The 20838-nt window shown below is 43.9% G+C and overlaps 1 protein-coding gene across 4 annotated transcripts in view; it reads left to right on the forward strand.

Annotated features, from left to right (window-relative positions):
* The first annotated feature begins 11936 nt into the window (after positions 1 to 11936).
* The window catches only part of GLI2 (GLI family zinc finger 2), a 204585-nt gene continuing 195683 nt past the window's right edge, over positions 11937 to 20838 (forward strand). For 2 of the 4 annotated variants that reach the window (XM_030018853.1, XM_030018859.1), the window contains exon 1: positions 16117 to 16338. The gene's annotated coding sequence lies outside the window, so the exon portion shown is untranslated. Of the gene's footprint in view, positions 11956 to 16116; positions 16339 to 20838 lie in introns of those variants that run through there. The other 2 variants (XM_030018854.1, XM_030018857.1) reach the window with 2 other exon arrangements.

Here is a 20838-nt window from a genome sequence, read left to right on the forward strand (position 1 = left end):
AATATGAGAATAAAGAAAGAACATTTTTCCAGAGCTGCAGATCAGTGGAGACTGCCTTTCAGGAGAAGAAACTTGAGTTTCCCCCCGGGAGCTGATCCCACACATGACTTTCAGGAAGACCAGCCACGGCCACCAACAGATACACCGTTAGAGCCAAACGTAAGCCTTTGGGGGAATGTGATCTGACAAGCAGCTGCCACTGCTGAAAACTTTCTTTGTAGACCCTGACATCTGGCTTCTTCAGCTGCCAAGCTTGGCCTCCTCCAAGGTGCCACAGGAGACAACTCGCTGCAGCAGGTAGGAAACCGGGAGGACAAAGATCATAATTTGATGTGACTGGGAGGTAGGAGGCGAGGTTGGCTAGATGTAAGGCACTAATTTGCAAGCCCTTTGTGACTCCTTTTGTTTTCTACTGGTTTGCTCATGACTTTGCAGTTCTAGATGCATAAATTATGGCAGTAGAAGAAGGGAAAGGTGAAAGAAAGGAATGGGAAGGGTTACAGTAGAACTTTTAATCTATGTTTGCGTGTTCAAAAGATTGGGGTAATTTGATGTGGCTTCAAACCAAAGCTCCAAATCCAAGTTCCTCGCTACGTCTGAAAAGGATGTGTACAGCAATATTGAAGGTATCAGCAGAAAGAAGTGAGATGGGGCGAGTAGTCATGCATTAGCGATATCTGAGCTTCAGACAGTGAGGATGAAAATGGAGGTTGACAAGGTGGTGGTCTCTTGAACCACCCTGGATGTTGGGCACCTGGTGACTGGAGACTCACATGAGCTCAATATGGCATGGCAACGGTCAGGTCTGTGTCTGGAGCTCAGCTCCCCACTGGTGTACAGGGTTTTTGTTTGATGCACAGAGCACTAGCACTTCAATCCCTTTTCAGGTGCAGTTGAGACCAGGCTGAGGCGTTTTCAGATCCTGAATAAGCCAAGATTTCATTTCAAGAGGTGGTCGCTTGAGGTCTGAATGGTGAGACAGGGTGAAGGGAAGTTCATGTTGCTATGCTAGGCGCGACTGCATCGTCACAGTGAAAACAAGGTGTTTGTTTTCCGTGGCTTGCCAACTGCTGGCTCTACAGGGAGGGAGGAAAAGACCAAGATGAGTCACTTTCTGAAAGCAGGGTTTCGTACTCCTTCCTCTGAAGTATCTGGTCCCAGTGTGGGAGACAGGCTAGGTCACTTGTTTCAGCGAGGATAGCACTTTGTGTTGCCTCTTGGCACTGTGCAAATATCTGTTTTCCAAGAAGTTTAAATGGTTCTTTTCTTTATAATAATTTTTTTGCATATAATTGACTGAACTGCTTTGTTCAAAACTTGGCTCCTACCTAGACCTCAGTGAGGAGGAAAAGAAATTGCCTGAGTTTAAATGCTCCCCTGTTTATAATTCAAACACTGCAGTATGGAGCTATTGCGTGAGAACTGGGAAGTGAACCTGACCACAAGCCAGCTCCTCACAAATGTGAAACAAATGTCAACCTTTCATTATCCGAGATAAAATGTAAGGCAAACAGCTACAGAGGTGATTCACTTTTTAACCTATCTCATTGAAGGATGGAGGTATTCCTAGCAATGTGGAGGAGTGTCGTTACCATAAATATTTTAGCTTATGGGTCTTTAGCAAAAATCTTTTATATCCAGTATACAGTTATCGCCAGGAATTATTAAATAGTACCTTTTAAAATCTACCACAAGATGGCAGAGTTGGACTTAGAACAATTGCATTTTTCTGTAAACTAATGACTCTGAAACTTCATACTATAAAAATGTCTTTGTGTCCTGTAGAGAGCAAACAAACAAGAGCCAGTCATTCAAGAAACATCTTCCCATGGCATGGAGTTGCACATCTGTATAAAACCAATAGTAGCAAACAAACTAACCAGCTCTGTCTAGACCTAAAGTCAGACACTGAAATGTGGGCTCCCTTCTGAATACCCCTGGCCACAGTGGAGGGAATTACCTGAATCATGATGTGTAAGAGAATTGAGGAGTGATTTGGTGGTACCTCTATTTTTTCCAGGGTCACGCAAAGTAAAAAGCCAGCCAGCAGAAGCTGCAAGCTGATTTCCAAAGATGCCAGAAATGCACATGATGGCCCACTGCTAACAGCCAGTGTTACCATTAAACTTCCATGAATACATCTACTATAAAGAGAAAGCTGTACACTTCTTGGAAAGTGCTGACGCTTACAGATTGTTGCTGCTAAGCAGCTCCTTCCAAAACCAATATCTTCCTACAACTACAGTGGTGTCTCCCACCCAGTAAAGTTGCTGTCTTGAGGGGTATCCTGAGAATCAGATTTCCTGTGCTTCAAAATGGTCATACGATCCCCAGGATGCCGATCACCAACATGTTGTACACCAGGCCCCTGCCGTTTCTGCATGCCGAAACGAGGTAGGGAGAGGGTGTGTGGAAGTGATGGAGATACTTCACTATTAGGAAAGAAGTTAGCAACATGTGCCCAGGTCTCTGGAAGCACAGGTCAGCATTGCTTGGCTGCTGACAGCAGAACGATACAGACTCCTATGGGGAAATCTGGCTCTGTCTGTACACCTTCGGACAGCTCTGAAACCATACGCAGTCTCCCTTAGCTGTGTGAAATTTTGTTGTTGGGTGGCTAGAAGATAGCTTAGGCCATGCTCAGTTATCACATCGATGGGATGGGATATGATGATTTTGAATAAACTTCTGGCTAGTTACATTGTAAACATGCAAGCGTGCACACATGTAAGTATCATATATGGTATAAATACATGTTATAAATTCCTGGCCAGATATGCTGCCCTTTGGAGATTAAAATGCCAGCCTAGGGTTATTTATCCATAGAGAGCCTTGCCTGTGCATCTCCCACCTTTCTAAAATAGCTCATTCCACTCTTTCCAGGTTTCCGGATATTTTTTAGCACTTTCAGTGCCCGGTTGAGGTGCGATTTTCCCTTTTCCACTAGATGGCAGATTGTCATAGTTGAAATACTCCTCCTGGTCCATTAATGAGCATCGCCTACTTGCCAACTTTGTATTTGAACTGTTTCATGTACAAAGAAAACACTAAAACCAGAATAGATACGGTGATGCACTCTTCACCAATTTGTTTAAAATTGAACAAGTTCGTTTGCTTAGTTATAGAACTTACTACACATCGGTCTGACATTTCGGTACGTATGCAGCAGGAGGCATGGTTCCTGAGAGCGCTTTGCAGATCCATACTACCTGTACAACTACTTCAGGGCTCTTCAGGAAGGACTGTGTTGGCCAAACCACTCCTGTACAGAACTAGGACATGTGTGCTGTGGCTCTCTGGGATTTCTGGACACAGGGCATCTCAAAAAGTCCAGCACTATGACACAAAACAATTTTTTTCCTCTCCGAACCCTATAGGAATTGAACCTACTTTATAAGAGCTGATCGATCTCCTAGTTGTGTATTGCAGAGTTTTTCAGTGCCCTTTTCCCTTGTAAGTGGTGAGCTCCCTTCACCAGAGCAGGTCCAGGTCTTTAAAATGTCGCAGCAATAAAATCTGCAGTTCTGATGCTCCTGTGCTTCTGTGACGTTCTCCAGGTTCCAGTCCTGGCTTCAAAATTCAAAGCAAACTCCGCTATAGCTACCAGATTTTTTCTGTTCCACTCAAACCCATAAATTGTTACAGACCCCTGGAAAGATGACCTTGAGTCACAGGACCGTTCAGCTGGGTCCAGGTTTTCTCCTCTAGAATTTGTTATTTACAACTTTAAGAAATTCTTCTGGGGATGGGCTTGTGCTAGTGTCATTCACTGAGTTTAATGGATTTTTTCCAGCTTTACTTTGGTGTAAGAGAGATCAGAGTCGGTCCTGTGGATTTCTCCCCTACCAATAACTAAGTTTGCTATAGTGCTCTCCTGACTCCGCAGTCTGTGCTAGGGAAGTAGATTAGCTGTTTAAGCGTCAAGCTGTCTCCATCTAAAACCACAGCGCAGAAGATTTCACATGCCCAGCTCAAACAGCGATGGGGATTTGAGCTCCTTTAGTTGCAAAGCAGCCACTGGCACCTGAAATTTCACTTCTGAAGGAACATGTGTGAGCTTTGCATACAAAGGCAAATAACAAATTTCACTTCTGGAGGCGTCAGCTTTGTCATGTGCTGTTGCCTCAGCAATAGGGGCCTTTTAACAGCCCCAGAGAGGTGTGATGTACTCACACCTATGTGTATCTGTTTTCCTAAGTCTAGTGCAAGTCTTTCAAACTTTCATTTGCGAGTATCAATGTTTCCTAATAGGTTTTCAAAGGCATGGCGTAATCTCCCACTTTCCTACGACCTAGGTAAGGGGCATCTTGCAGTACTAATTGGAGCCTGTCACAGCTGGACTGACCTGTTGGACTGTGGCAGCATCAGGCACACAAAGGTCACCCAACCTCTTCTGTTTTGTAAATGATGCCCAGAGCTGGCCGTGTCCTGGAAGGTGGTGATCTTGCTTCTTCACACATCTAATTTGAATAACTCCTGTCGTGGTGGATTAGCACTGATTGGACGTAATAATCAGTACAATCCTGCTGCCCCCTGCTGCTGGGAGCTTCCTTACCCCTGTTATATGGTAATCTTTTCCACGCACTTTTGTAGATGTCAAGCTGCCAACGCAATTCTCTGGGTTTGTTTGCCTGTTCTTTCCCTGCCCCAGGATCCTACTGGTTTGTTAATGTAAAAGGTGGATTTGCAGATCCATCTCTCAGGGAGGGTTTGGCTCTTCAGAGAGCTGTACAAGTCCAGCAAATACAGCCGTGTGGAAATACTTCTTTTTCCCCGGACGTAGCCGTTCCTTCAGGCTCCCAGCCTGCTTCAAGCCCATTCCCGTTTGTGTCCATCTGTAATTTGCTGCAAGAGACATTTGTTGCCAAATATTGTTTTGACTACACACAAACAGAAGATCCCTAGAAACTATCTGAATTGATCTAATGGAAATCTGAAGACCCGTGGCAATGAACAGACCAGTTATACGGCAATGACAGGTTTTCTGTGCATAAAAAGCTTGTGACTAAAAATCCAATACTTCATAGACTGCAGAAGAGGGAGCTTTATATCATTTCCAGCTCACTAATAGTGTTGCCAACTCTCATGATTTTATCATGAGTCTCATGATATTCTTCTTAAAAGCTTAGTTTCTGGAGTCAGGCAATTACATGAGAATCTTTCTCTCTCTCTCTCTCTCTCTCTCTCTCTCTCTTTTTAAACATTCTTTTCTTAGCAGCAAGTTTCTAGCCCTGCTGCTTCCAAGGAGGAAAAAGAAGGAAAGAAGAAAAAGAAAATAGAAAAAGCTTTAAAACATGACCTGGGTTTGTCCTGAAGACTCAAAAAAACCCAAGAATGCAAACCAAAAGAGGTACATAGATATTACTGTTTGCTTGTTTCTTTTTAATCTTGTGGGTTTTTTAAAAGCCAACCTCATGCCCAACTCATGATTTTTGAATGCTTGGGATTGGCAACACTGTTTTGACAGGCTTAATACGTATGTGTAGCACTGGAAGTCCTGTTGTGGCATTTATTTTTAGAAAAGCTATTTTAGCTCATTTGGCGCATTCTTTATAGCTCCATCTACCTTGTGTAGTTAGACTCATGGGGCCAAATCCTTCGCTGGAGCAAATTAGAGCAAGACCAATGATTTAAACCATCTGGAGATCTAGCCCATGGTGCAGTCATCTGGCTTTACTGGCAAAGGGATACAAAATATAGTCCCAATAACATTTTTTAAAACTCCATAAAATGTGCCTAAAATAGTCTTTCGTCGTTCTGGAGCAGATGTGGTATATACAGAGAACACAGGACAGAAAGCTTCAGAGCGTTTTCTTGCTGCTTGTCTGAGAGCATCCCCATAGCTCGCTGCATCAGATCTGCCTCTTGTGGGTTTTGTAGTCCTCCCATGCACTGCACCACAACTGAGCTGCTGCTTAAGCGTGGCTGTGCTGGGTGCTGTAAAATCATCTTCACGTGTGTGATTTCCGTACCAGGGAGTCACCTACTGTGCTCCCTTTTCTTCACAACCTTTTACCCATTGCAGTGAAACCATGCAGCTTAGCATGCATGAAGGAGCCCCTCAGATAATATGCCACGCTCAAATCTCTTTGTGCTGGGCTCTCAAAAATCCTCCAAGGTCAGACAAGGTCAGTGCCGCTCTGGGGTTGGATACCTCAAGGACCACAGAGGAGCTGCAGGAAGCGGACTTGGTGACTCAGCTGATGGCAGTACTCCCACTGGTTCAGCACTGAGACGATGCCCCAGCATGACGTGAGAAGGCAATGTTTGCTTGGACATCCTTCAGACGAAGTGCAAGGTGGGGATTCTGACCACTTTGCTTCCAGAAGATCTTACAGACCTTTTTTGTAGGAACAAAAATTGGAGTATCGTTTCTGGAGACTGAAGTGCTCAAGGAAATGTGATTGCTAATTCAAATCTAGGGAAAAGTATTTTTTAAAAATATGTAATTCATTCCCAGCTCTTCCTCCAGATGTTCTGCAGTAAGAGTCCCCATAGCATCATGCAGAGTTCCTGGATGTCACTAAACCATTCCACTGTGTTGGCTGCAATTCTTGAGGCTGAGTTCCCTTTGCTGAACTGTACCAGTGTTAGAGTTGTTCAAAGCTGCTCTTTGACTTTCATTTCTGTGACTGTATTGTTGACACTGCACTAGAAGCCTGTGAGCCCCTCTCCTACCATTCAGTAACTCCGGTGACAATCACCAGAGCAAATTAAACATCAATGCTCTGAGCCTCTGTAGTACCTTCTGCTCAGCTGTCTCAAGTTGCTTCATGGAAGCTGAGCGTTTTGCAGTTCACAACAACTCTCTTCAAATATGGTGGTGGGAAGGAGACCGCAGCTCAGCAGCTCAGTTGCAAATTGTGCAATGCCCTGAACCACACTTGTGGCTGGAGCTCTTTGCTCCCAGGAAACCATTGTAACTAGGATGGCCCATTTCCTCGGGGACTGTACCCATGCAAGACCCAGGGCTCGCCGTGGTCTTCTGAACTGCAGGTTTTGTTTGTTGTGGGCTTTCTCGTGGTTCTGCCTGCGTCACTCCTTGATTGAGTTATTCTCCTACAATACAGTTTGTGCTTTCTACCTTTGGCTATAGGGTATATGCTGTCTCATGTTACATCAGCTCGACCTTTTTTCTGTGTTTGCTTTGGGTTTTTCTCTGGACTCATCCAGAACCTGATTAAATAACTTCGTCCTGGGCAGTTAACTCTTTAGAAAAGCTGGAGAAAATGGGCATTGGCCAGAGAGCATTTGGAAAGAAACACAGAGATAGGCTGTGTGCAACACCCCCAGGAAGGTCACGGACCCAACGCAGGCTGGTGGAAGGCACTGTAATACTCTGTAGACTCACTCTCTTCTTGTCATGGTCTTCAAAGGTGGCACATGCTTCAGACGGTAACTGTGATGTCCTCTGAAAGCCAAGGAAGAGGCTGGGCAAGCACAATCCTTTGGGCTATACCTGATTAATTTTACCACGATTTATTTTTCTGTGGTCAGAAGGGGAAAATATAATCTAGTGGCATAAGAAAATGTTTCCCGGGTTAAATATGTTCCTATCGGAATATTGCATGTTTTTCAGACAAGTTGTGGGAGGTGTGTTGAGAGAAGTCTTAGGACGGGGCAAACTGTTGGGCTGCACCCGGTCCTGTGAGTTACCAGCCCTGTTCTGGGGAGACCCTACCGCTGCTTAGGGGTGCTGTGACTGAATGACAGAAGGACTTTAAACAGTATTCTTTCTGATATTTGGAATTTATTAATAAGTCAGGACTGCTGGGCTGTATTCAGTGTTTGTCAGCATCTCGAGATGATCTTTGCAGAGAGGAATGTTGTTCTTTGCATTGATTACAATCTGCATGGTCAGTACGGAGGTGTTCACACCTTAAGCACCTGGCTTGGGGAAGCTCAGCTCCCCTTGGGGCTGCCTGGGCGGCTGGGGGAAAGCACAGCTTCTCCAAAGAGGGATTCACAGCAACAGCCTGACTTGCGTGCTCTGACATGACCCGTGCGCAAGTCTCTCCCTCTGCATTGATACATAGGGAACCTAGAGCAATACCCTCCTAGACTAGATGCTCAGTGTGGTGCCCATGTTTTCTGTCATTCTCACCATGTTACAGTTAGTATTTAGGTTATGTCATGTTGGCTCTGCCAGCTGGAATTGAGAATTTTGCAGTGATACTAGAAGATTAATTGGCCTATTAATAGGTCATATTACTACAGAACCAGATGTATCCCACATTTTTATATCAACATGATGTCATGGGGTTTTTTGCATGTTTTATGCCAAACAATTTTGTGATTGCTGATTCTGAGGAAATCGAGGATTAATAAACTACATATTAGTAACATAATCTCTCTTCTCCTTGCATGTAAGATCGTTACTACAGTCTGTTTTCTGGGATTTGTCCACTTCAAATTCTGGAAATCTCTAGGGGTGGAATTTATTTGGTATTGGTTTGTTTATTAGTATAAACGTTGTAACTTGCATTCTGTTTTGGCAAACTCAATTTGAATGCATGCATTGGAAACAATGGATTGAAATGACTGAACGGTTAGAAGGTGGTAGAAATGCATTTCAGACTTTTGGTGAAAGTTTATGTGGTCCTTGCTAGTCACCTTCTGCTAATGCCATTTTTCTATAAATATATTAACAGATCTAAATTGTCTTGGATTATTAAATAGCTACTGCACTTAAGCCAAAGACACTTACATTGCAGTGGTGCTCAATGTGATTCTAATGTATAGAAGTTGCACATTTATCTTGTGTATGGCTACATGATCTAGTATATTATCTACCACTGAGGACTATATCCCATCTGCTTAGCACGAGACATGCACAGATCATCTCTTTTGTGTAAAGCCAGAAGGATTTAGGCTCTATTTTGGAAATGTTTGGGTTCTTTCTGGAAGAAAGGAATTATATTAGTGTTATAGAGCTACTTACCTGTACATATGATCCTAGAAACTGATAACAAAGAAAAGAGAGAGAGTGAGAAGTGTTTTAGTTCTGTGGAAAGGTTTGATGCTGTGCATTTCAATGGAAATAACTTTTGTCTCTGTGGATGTGTAACTTTATAGCATCAGTTCCCTAAGTATATGTAAAAAGTATTCTGCCAGTAAACCACTTCTTGTGTAGGCAATATGCATATTTATTGGCAAAACATATACACACTGTCATCTGTCAAATATTTTACATGTTATTCAATTTCAAATGAGTAGAATAAAATAACTGCATTAGGCTGCAGTATATTTGTAAAACATATCTATTTTCTTATCATAAGAGGAAGTTCTGAACCTCACTAGTGATTGTAGTCCATAACACCAAACCCTATTAAGCAGGGTATAAAATCTTGCTGTGGTGGCAGTTTGGGTTGTGCTCCCTTTGTGAGGAGCACTGAGCAACACATTAAGTTCAGCAGAGAACCTAGAGAAAAGGGGTATCCAAGCATTAATCATTCATCTCAATGCTTCATAAAAGAAATCTCAGTGAAAACAAAAGCAGGAAACTCAACTGTTCTGAGAAGCACTTTAAAGTAACACTAGTTTCAGCTACCAGGTATTTGCACTATCAATCAAAATATATTTATTTATCAGTTGAATCATATATTAAAACTTCAGGCTATGCAGAATAAGAGGCAGAAGAGAAATATTGAATGTATACATACAAAAACACTGAAGCCTACACTTTCTGGAAATAATACATAAATGTCATTTGCTGACAGAAAAACAGATTGTTGTAAAAGGAACTCCAGAAATGACCTGACATCAGAATCACAATTTCCTGTGTCACAGGTTAGTGAGAAATTGCTTCTTTACAGCCTAACAATTCAAGGAATAATGACCTAACATTGTTCCACTGTGAATTGGGGCCAAGAGATATATTTTTGCAGGTAGCAACAAATAAGAACAAACCTTGCAAAGAACTAGAATGCATAAATCCTAAAGCACACCAGAGAATTCACCAGTTTTGACATAAGCAATCTATAAACAATATAACCAATTTGAAATGTATTAAGTATGATTGCAAGCATTGCTTGTCTCTTCAGCAAAACCAGGCTGGACCTCTGTGGGCAGTACATAGGAGGGCCAGTAATTAGGAATTTGGGGTCCCTCTGATTCCAGATGTTGACGGCACTCATTTATTCAACAAATGTAATGGAAATTCACATTGGCTTGACAGAGTTTTCAGAGACCTCATGCTGTTCAGCTAGCGGTTTCATACACCTGTGTCCACATTTTTTGCTCATCATTATAAGATGTTAGTCAAGATTTATAGTAGAGGATGGGTATTTTGGATATCTGGCTTGAGATAACTCACAGGCACCTGATTTTCAAAGAAGGCAGGCTACCTCTGAAAATTTGAGTACTGAAAATTAGGAGCCCTTTCCAAAACTCTTAGCATTTATACACCTTTGGCTGTCATTCTGCAACCCTTGGAGATGTTGTCTTGACAAAAGGGTCCTCAGTACACAAGGACTCTAAGATGTGGACAATATGGTCATATTCTTGTTTCTAATCTTTTTATTCCTTTACAGCCTCCTAAAACTAGGACTAGTGCAACAGTCCATGCTTTTGCTGAAATGCCATCTGGAAGATTTTTAATACCTCCGAAAGTCTTAGAAAAAGTGACTTACAAAAGCAAATAAGGTGAGATGTTTTCAAACATTTTATATACCCTGAAAGTCAGGGCAGCAGAAAGAAAACTGAGCTCTGACAAAGGATTTCTTCTTGAGACAGCACTACCTAGTAGCTTGAATTTGGGTCTAGGAATTGGGATTTCCTTTCCAGCTTTATCAAGGACTCTTTATCTGGCCTTGGACGAGATAAGCGTTAGATATCCTAATTAATACTTATGGAACCATAAAGATTAAATGAATAAAGATTTTTTGGCTGGGGGAAAGCACAAACTTTTATTAGAATCACTGGCCACTGTAGATAATGTTTCAGCAGTCTAACATCAGGGCAAATCAGTGCAAATTATTCATCAGTATATATACACTGATACACAGTGTGTACATGCAATATAGTACAATGTGTAAAGCACCGGATTATAGATTTTGTACTGACAGGGATTTCTGGTTTTCTGCAAACCCCAACAAATTTTCTCTTCCTGGAGAGAATGAAAAGTCTTCTCCTTAGTTTTCCCTCATGAAATATAAATACAGCTTCCAACAAATCTCATTAACTTCCTATCAATGGCCGAGTTTTGTTTTCTGTACATTGCCAGCTCCAGTTGTTTGCAGTTCTTCACACAATGCCACGTACATGTACCCCAGTTACTCTTTTGTGCATCCCACCCCCTGCTCTCCTCTCCTTCCTCTGAGGAGACAACACGCTTTGAGTAACCCAATCAACCCCAGGCAAGAAAATTGTTATCTGGCTCCTCATCAAATCAAGCATTTTGCAGGGGACTGACGAAGTCCAGAAGGAGCCCTGCGAGGTTGGTGCGCTGCCCTGCTCCTTTCTCAACCCCCCAGGTAGGCAGAGCCCTGTAGCCCGTCGCCCAGCTACAGTTAGAGGGACAGGGAGAAGAGGAATAAAGAATGAGAAACTGCAAAGAGTCATGAGAAAAGACCGTCCCTCAGTAGCTGTGCATTTTGTTTTCACATCCATGCCAAAGAGCAATGTTTCTGCAGTGCCACTTATTTTCCTTATTTCCCCACGTAAGCACGATGTACTGCTGCCTTTCTACAGCTGGAAACACCGTGAGAGGCATAGACCCAGACTTGAGCTTTTCATGTTAAACTTTCTGTAGTTTGGGTGCTAGAGCTTGGAGTTCCTACTTGTAGAGAAAATGTGCTTTCTGTTTCAGATCTGAATGGGAGAAGGGACATCTCACCATTTGAGAACGGGCCAGGTCTGGCAAGAGTGGCCGCAAGCGTAACACTTCTTGAAAACTGTGCAGACATCATGGGCTCTGTGCATTTTGAAGAAGCTTCTGTCCTTCGGCTAAGACAGGTAACGGATGGCATGTATATTCCTAGTTCATGGTGAATGCATGTTCAAACAGTTTGCTTATCATTTAACGAGCAGTCATTTCAGTGTACGTAGTCACATGAATAAGGTCCTGTTTTAGCAGGACATTTCAATTTGTGTTTAAAGTTGAATAAGATCTTGTATGCTCTCTGAAATGAAAGGCAGGCTTCCAGGCCAGTTTTGCAGTAAATGAAAGTACCACCTCCTTTGCTGATGTAGCATTGAAGTATCCTTTTGTAATCACTGAAAAACCTTAGAAAAGTTTATGGCATTAGCTCAATATCCATAATCCAATATAGATTAAACCTGGCAGGAATGAAAAAGAAAAAAAAAAGAAAACGAAAAGAAAAGAAAAGAAAAAAGAAAAAAGAAGCAGCTATCAGGAAATTAGCATTGAAGTTACACTTAGGATATACTTTGGAGAGAGGAAAAATAAAATGAGGCTTAATCAAAATGTAGAATGCAGGAAGATGGCACCTGCCTCAAGGAACTTACCACTGAAGCTTTAAACAAGAGACAACACATACATGGAGGCAGATAGGAATCAGAGCTGCATATCATCCTGATGAGTATTGTCTCATCGTCTACCCACAGTTGAGATTTCCCCCAGGTAACAGGGCTACTTTAAAAAAAGAATGGAATGTCTTGTGCCAAAAAATCTTCCCCATTCTCCTAGCAAATTCTAAGCCAGCATTGCACATGACATTGTTAATTTATTAAATATCATTGTTATTAATTATATTCTGTAGATACGAGGTGCCTTCAGACTTGGTGCAACATCATTGACCCCAGAGCTGGTACAGCTGTTTAAATCAGGGCAGAACTGATTGTGTACTAGTTCCCACCTGGACTTAACCAGATATCATAAAGATATGAGTTGCATGAAATGTGATTTGAGGCCTCTATCTCCTAGTCATCATCCCACATGTAATTATTTTCTCAATTCTAAAAGAGAAGCATATTTAAATATGTATTTTTTTCTGGTAGCTTCTACCCGTGAGTATCCTTTGGAATGCTCAAATGGGCCTTTTAATTTATCATGAGGATCTATGAACATTTGTAGAAATAAATCCTATAGATGTGAACAGAGCAGAATGGAGCATCCCCCGTTGTGTTTTCAACAATTTTTTTAAATATCTTCTTTAATAAAAAATTACAGTCCTCTTTCAGAACAATATCAAACATTTTAAAAGCCACATTTGTGCCTTTTGAGGCTAGTCTAACTTCCTCTGTGGTTAATCAGATTCATTCCATTGACCTAACAGAAGTGGGACAGATCCCAGGTTAGCAATCCTGGACCTGGTGGTATGTCAATCTTTTATCATAGTGAGAGCTTTTTTAAAAACTGTGATTAAAACCCCCTCTTCCCTTAGTCCAGAACATTTTTTAATGTATCCTCTATATCCACACACTCATGCTACAGCAAGGTGTAGTAAGCGTACGTTGTCATATATCTTTATGTCCCTACTTGGTTTCATCCCCATCAAGTTGTACAAGTGCAGGAGGGAAGACCAGAGGGAAGAGCTGCACTTTGACCTCTTGTTCATATTTTGGTTCTTTTATGTATACCAAATGTCAGTCATTCTGTCATCTATTTAATCTCGGATACCTATGGAAGATTAAGAGAGGGCAGTTCAATGAGCAGAGCAGGAGAGGGAAGGATGGATGAGCTACAGCAGTCAGATAATGTAAAAGCCGACTCAAAGTTCTCAAAAAACTCCAGCCGTTGCCAGCCATCATCCTTCTGACAAAAAGGAGGAGTTTCCGTTCAGGCTTAAAAATCGCCATCTTCTAAAGGATTGACACGTATGAATTCTAGAAAGGAAAACTGTCCTTCTTAACTACATAACTGTTCTGAACTAATCCTTTAATTCCTCCTTCTTTTGATTTTAAAAATGTTCTTGGCCAACAGTCTGGATGTACATGTGTTTGTAACTATGCAGCAAGAATTTAGAACATATCTAACGTTAATTTTTTGCCAGCTTCCCTTTTTGGTCCATCCAAAACCCCCTTATTCTAACCCACCTCCCAAGCTGCCAGGTCATCTTTCCCCAGTAAAGTAACCTGGGAATAAAAGTGAGCTTTGTTTTCTGGAGATCAAAGACTTCCTACTTTTGGTAACCAAAGCCCCCCTCTCCATTGTGTGGTGCTCTTCAGCAGTAGGTGCAATGAAACTCCTCTCAGCACAAAATTATCCACCTGCACGGGGTAAGGTTGCGCTGCTGTGCCAGCACGGACTGCATGCATAGCAGCGGGGGGGAGGAGGGAATTTCTTTGGATGAAATAGTGGGTGCATGCTAGTGCCAGCCTTTGACCCCCTCAAAAAAGTTGCAATGTTGGTTGGTGGTTGGCAGAATAACCTGTTGCCCTGCAGTCGTCCCCAAGCCATCTGAATGGAATAAATGGGATTTGGGGGTGCATGGGGAGCCAGTTGTCAGTCTCAAATATCAGCCCTCTAATGCCACCCCCCCCCCCCCCCCCCAAAAAGGAGGCGTGCAAACTTTCAGACAGCAGGCACCAAAATTGGTAGAAGATTTTTAGGATTAAAATTGTAGTATCGAGCCTGGGGTCCAGCCAGGTTGCTTTGAGCAGGCTAGAAGAGGAAGGTTTCTGAGTGGCATAAAGGTCATTTTCCACTTGCCCGGACCTGGACTGTGTGTCGGGCAAATCCACTGGCAAATGTTAACACTGCCCAAGGGACTGAAAGTGAAGCTGGGGGCTGATGTGGCATGCGGTTGCCATGGTACTGGCCATAATCCTGCCGGAGTCAGATACCCTGATGATACGGCGAGTTTCAGCTTGCTCTTGGGTACAGCGCGGTGACCCTCCCCGGCAGCATCTGGTTGTGTTTTAAACTTTTGATAAATTCCATAGCCAAAGAAATCAAAACAAATCAAGTAACAAGCCCAGTCTGGCCGAAGTCCAAGTTAAAACTGCTGCATTTCTCATTGGTATTACTGTTAATGCACCAGACCAGTGCAAAAGCGAAGATATTTGGGGTGGGAGCGGGGCACTTTTTGCACATTCTTTTTCCTCTCCTCGCAGCCTCGATCCCCAAACACGAGGATTAAAATAGATTATCATGCTCCGGTGAGGTTGGTTACCGCGTTTAGGGAACAATCTTTAATGAAGGCTTCTCCCACCGAAGATGTTCCCGAAGGCTAAAGCCGCCCGAGTGCCGGCGCTGGCTCCCCGCCGGCTTACGGCCACAGCCCGGGCCGGGCTGGCCGCGGCTGCGGAGATGCTCCGCGGAACTTTGCTGTCTCCAACCCCGGCGGGGCGGGGGTTTGAAAAGTAGCGCAAACTACCGGGGAAAAAAAAAAAAAGAAAAAAAAAAACCCAAAACCAAAAAACAAACCACCAAAGTTGGAGGAAAACCAACCCCCCAGCTCCATCCCCGCCTCTCTGCGCGAGTGAATCTGCACAAGGCCAAACTTTTGTTGTTTGGGGGAGGAGGGGGCTACTTTTCCCGAAGAAGGGGGATTTTTGTGGTTTTGTTGCAGATGCCCTCCAGCTGAGGGCTGGAGGCGGGGGGAAGGCTGCCGGCGGCCCCGCTCCCGGCCCGCTCCGGAGCGGCACGGCGGGGCCGGGCTGGGGGAGCGGAGCCCACCCCGGCTGCGAGAAAGCCCCGCACCCAAAATGGTGCGGTTGGCCGAGGCGAGGGAGTGATCCGGGATGAAAGGGGATGGGGGAGGAGGGAGAGGATCCGGAGCGGTCCGCTGCTCCCGCGCCGAAAGGGTGCGAAGGTTTTGATTCCCCCCCCCCCCCTTTTTTTTTTTTAAAAGGGGGGGCGGGGGGCGGGAGGAGAAAACAGACCCTACAGTCAGTTTTCGTCTTGTGTCAGGGCTTGAAAGCGCTCCAGCGTCTTCCCTGCAGGCTGCTCAACTTCAACCTGTGTGTATGTATGTGTGTATATATATATATATATATATATATAAAAAAAAAAAGTGTGTCTATGTGTGCGCGCCGTGTCCCGCTGCCGGCCCGGGCTGATGGGCAGCAGGAGCCGCCCTGCAGCCGCGGCGCCCCGCACCTCTCCAAACTGCCCCTGGCCCCCCCATCCCTCCTTCCCTCCCTCTCTCCCTCCCTCCCTCCCTCCCTCCTTCCATCCCTCCCTCCATCCCCGCCCGCCTCCGCGGAACCGCTCCGCGGCAGCAGCCGGGGAGAACACCGCGCCGCCGCCGGGATTCGCGGCAGCTTTTGGCGAGGAGCTGAGCGGGGGGGGGGGAGAGGCACAAAAGGGAAGGACGGAGGGAAAGTCCCTCCCACGCCCCCCTCCCCCAAGTTTATGATGGGGGTCCGGAGGAGCAGCTCTGCTCCGCAGCAACCGCTCGCCTGCTGAAAACTTGCTGCTCCGCTTTTGGGGTAAAGTTGATGCTTATTGTGTCTTTTCATTGTGCTTGTTATTTTTATTTTTTATTTCATTTTTTTCCCCTCTTCTCCCGCTTTTGTCGGAGGTGCCCTGCGCCGGGGTGGGGTGAGGGAGGGTAGAAATTTTGCCAGGGGCTCTCCTCGCACCGAGTGCCCGAGGGGGGGGGGGTCCCGTCCCGTGTGCCCCCCCACCTCCCCCGCAGGTGAGCAGGGCGGATGCGGCGCGGGTGTTCGTGTCTGTGTGTGTGTGTGCGTGTGCGTGCCCCCCCCCTCGGCCCCCCCGAGCCCGCCGGGACCGGGCTTTGGGCCGTGCCTCCACGGCCATTGTTTTTCCCGGGGGCTGCGGTGACAGTCCCAGCCCCGAGCCGCTACCGGGACCGTCTTGCCCCGGGTCCCGGAGGATAGCCGGGCTCCCCAAAGCCAGCAGTGAGTTCGCCTTTTTTTTTAAAAAAAATAAAGTTGCCCCCCCCCCCCTTCTTGTCACCCCCGGGAGGGGCAATCTTTCGACAAGTATATTTGCTGAGGAATTTAAAAAATTCCCTGCTGCAACTTGATCCCTGTGTGATGAGGAGCGGCTTGGAGAGACCCGGACTCCAATCCTATTAAGGACTTAGAGAGTTGAGAGTTTTTCCCCCGGACTCGGTGGCTTTAAAACAATCGGGGAGGAGGGGAGGGAGATGGGCTCATCTAGACGCCTTTTCTGCCTCAAGTGATTGCCATCATTTCCTGGGAAACCTGACTTTTCCAGCGCAGGGGCTTAAGATGGTTTATCAGTGGTCCTGCCGCTGGCCCTGCTGCCGGCTTTTCCGATGGTTAAGGGGTTTTATATATGTAAGCATATTGATATATATATTTTTTGATTCTGCTAACCTGCAGCCTGGGCTTCAGAACTTCCCGGGACGGGGCTGCGCCTCTGCCGCGGGTGCGGTGACGGTGCGCGGTGCGCGCAAAGCCGTGTCCCCTCCGCGGGGCTGGGGCCCGGCTTCGCCGCCCGGTACGGGTGTGCGGGTGAGCAAATGTCCAGGCGTGGGGGTCACCGCGGGCTGAGCCGGCGAAACTCGGTGCCTTCCTATAGGTGCCCTCGTATTTCCTACAGCTCCAGGTACCGGAAACCTGTATGCCCACCTTTGTGCGTATAGAAATTAGCATTTCATAGGAGTATCGTGTTTATATTTTTACAGCCACAGATAAAGGCACTAGTTGTAAAACTTTGTCCTGCCAGTCCCCTTCACTTTTTAATTTTATTTTATCTTTTTTTGCATCTGAGGCTCTTGGGACGTACAAGAATTTGAAAGTAAACGTTCGACTAGCATGCTGCGTAAAACAGCATTTAAACAAATAATGTATTGGCACGCACTGTGGAGTTGGTGCCAAAAAAGTAAGGTAAATAAGCCATGAAATTCAAAATATACAGGAACGCAATAGACTGATTTGTTCTAAGACTTGCTGATTTGATCTGTTTGTTCTAGCTACCTTGCTTTAAAAAAGAAAAGGTTTGGGTTTTTTTAGTTCTAAACCTAATTCACTTAACTTCACTAGAAAAGAAACTACATTCACCTGGAACAGAGGATCCTGCTAAATAATTGTTTATGCTCCTGGGATGTTTGAAATGCACGGCAATTGCTGCATACAGCAACTACAGTTGGCGGATTGGTTTGGTTCAACTTTTCTGATGGGCAGATATGGTAATTTGTATTTTGGCTGGAACTTCAGGAAATGTTGACACCTGTCAAACTTTGAATTGCAATAAAAATGTCATATTGAACGTTATTGCGAAACTGACAACTTTTAGGAAGTGAATGAAATTCATTATGGCTTTTCCACTGTAAACAACTCTTGGAAATTTGTCATTTGATTGAAAACATGACCTATCTGTAGCACTGAAAAGTGCCTGATCCACTGAAGATGAACTGTTAATCTACGGGTATGCGTATATCCAAGCCTCTGGTGTATATTTGTGAAAGAGCTAATCTTTAAAGCAAGGTGAGGTAAGATTCACTTGATCTTGAATGTTGTTATTGCTTAAAGTATGTGACTTTGAAGTGCCCAGAAATGCAACTGCTGTTCTTCAAAGAAAAACAGATCTTGAGGACTGTTTCCAACTTCCTTTCAATGTCTTTTTTTCAGTGTGTCAAAGGGGGATGTATACAGATGGACAAATACTGTTTGTGTTAGGTCATTCATTTAGAGAAAAATTAGAGCCGTAGAAGAATTTGAACTAGATGCATATGCCAGTATAAATCTAGTGTAATTTCATTGAAGCTACTCCAGTTTATACTTGTATAAAAGAAAACAGAACTTGACCTCAGATATCCAATACGCAGCAGCCAGCATTCCCTAATGTCACACTGAACACTGAAGTCACATTTGGGAGAGGCAGCCTTTTTGCGGCATATATATAATGACCAGAATTTTTGACATTGTTTTGAAAACCAGTTGAAACTTTTATGGCAAAGAACCATTTTTTACTATGGCTTCTGTGATTCTAATGATCTCAGCTTCCCTTTCAGTGGCATATTTGTATAGAAGCTGTACAGGCTCTGAGGCTATGTGATCAGCTGTATAGGGGAAGGGTTATGTGATCACTACATCACTGTATAACTTGAAAATACGTTTTTCATGACCCTGATATTTTATTTCTATTTAGACAGCTTGACTTTTTCTAATGAGTTTTCCAGTCCTCTGGCCCCATCTTTTTTGTCTAAGGATACAGGAGAGCATCTGACCTAGTATCAATAGCATTATCCTCATTTTCTGCTGGTAAGTACAGAGGACACTTGGTTAACTGCCTCCCCCTGGTTTTGGTGGCCTACTGTAAGCCAGTTGTTTGCCCTGTAGTCTGAAAGGTACACAGATACTTCATGCTTTTGTACTCTGAGAAGTGCTCTGTTCATAGTGAAGTTTCCAGTGCAGATTAGCGAAGGCAGTGGATTCAGTAAGCAGCGACCAAAATCTGTATGTATTTGTGCAGCAAACACCTATCTATTGCTCCATCACAAAGCCTCCACTTAATAATCTGGCCAAGGATTTCAAGGCAGCGAGTTTTTTCAAAGAAGCTACTTAGGAACATTAGATGTGACTATAGCATCAAACTAATTAGTTGCCACTCCATTTCTATGAAGCTGCCAGGGCTTTATAGAAATGCGATATTTGCACTTCTCACTTGCTGTTGAGGCATTGAGGTTAAGCAGTCTCTGCTTTTTGTCTGCTTTTTTTACTGATGGGAAAGATTCCAGAGCATTGTTTGAGAGCTGCACAACCCCCTTATATACCTGGGTAAATATTTTAAACAGTTGCGCATTTGGACAACTTGCCACAAAGCATTAAGTGGTATTTAGGGTTTGCTTCAGCTCTGTTCCCAGGGCCCTTTTAAAGAAAACCAAAACAACAGGAGGTTTTTGGGAATGAATTAAATCAACACTAAATAAAATAATAGCAAAGAATGACTCCTAGTATGAATGACGGCAAGAAGGCATAGTGTTCGAAGATAAATAATACATGTGTGCCTGTGCATCTCCACCTATATGTACACACATGTGTGTATGCATGTAATACGTACGGTTCTTGACCCAGGTATACAGCAGGTCCCATGTATGTGCATCTTCTAGACTTTTACTGGTATTTGGTGTGCAAGTAATAAGAACCGGATCTCACACCATAATCTTGATAGTTGAAGAGGCAAAATTGCAGGTTTCCCTTGTGAATAAGGGACTGGAATGGAAATACTGGGTAATCGGGTCTAATTTTCTGCAGGCCAGTTCCAGTTGGGAGTGAATACATGTTAGATGTGTATAGTCCAGGAGAGGCCACAGAACTTTTCTTCATTCATGCTCATCTCCTGTAACCCTTTAACTTCTTGTAAACAAAACCAAACTGAATACACAAAAGCTGAAATGTGCTGCATGAAGGGAACAGGAAAGTTGTTGTCCTGTGATTCGAAAGTTCAGAGCCGTAAAAATTGTTTGGGATTTGTGAATATTCAGTGCCACTGAAAAAGAGGCCTTGGTGCCTGGAAGTGGACACCCAAATTAGAAAACATTTGAAAATAGGCTCCTCTGGGCCCCCATTGTAATGAATGGAAGTGTTTCTGGTACTGTCCTGGGCATGGCTGCCCAAATACATTAGTCACCGGTGAGTCTTTTCTCATCATCTCACAATTATTTGCGATTGGCTGTCACCTTTCTGCAATTATAAATATTCCAAGAGGAAACAATACAAATTAGAGCTGTAGGTACCGGGATCTTTGTACTGGATGTATTTCTTTTTACTTTCTAAGTGTTCTTTTTCATATGAAAAGAGTTTAGCAGCTTTATCCTTATTCAAGTCTTTTCTTTTTGTATCTGCTGGGGAGAAAACCATTAATTTTGAGGAATGGTGAGAGTAAGCCTTAAGCTGTCTTTGACATTTTAGTTTAACTTGAATAGGTTAATTTTTTTTTTTTTTTTAAAGAAAACAAGTTGGTGGGAAGTGTGTTTTAACTGTGAGCGCCTGATT

This window comes from Aquila chrysaetos, chromosome 6 (assembly GCF_900496995.4).
Source record: "Aquila chrysaetos chrysaetos chromosome 6, bAquChr1.4, whole genome shotgun sequence".
In the NCBI taxonomy this organism is placed as follows: domain Eukaryota; kingdom Metazoa; phylum Chordata; class Aves; order Accipitriformes; family Accipitridae; genus Aquila; species Aquila chrysaetos.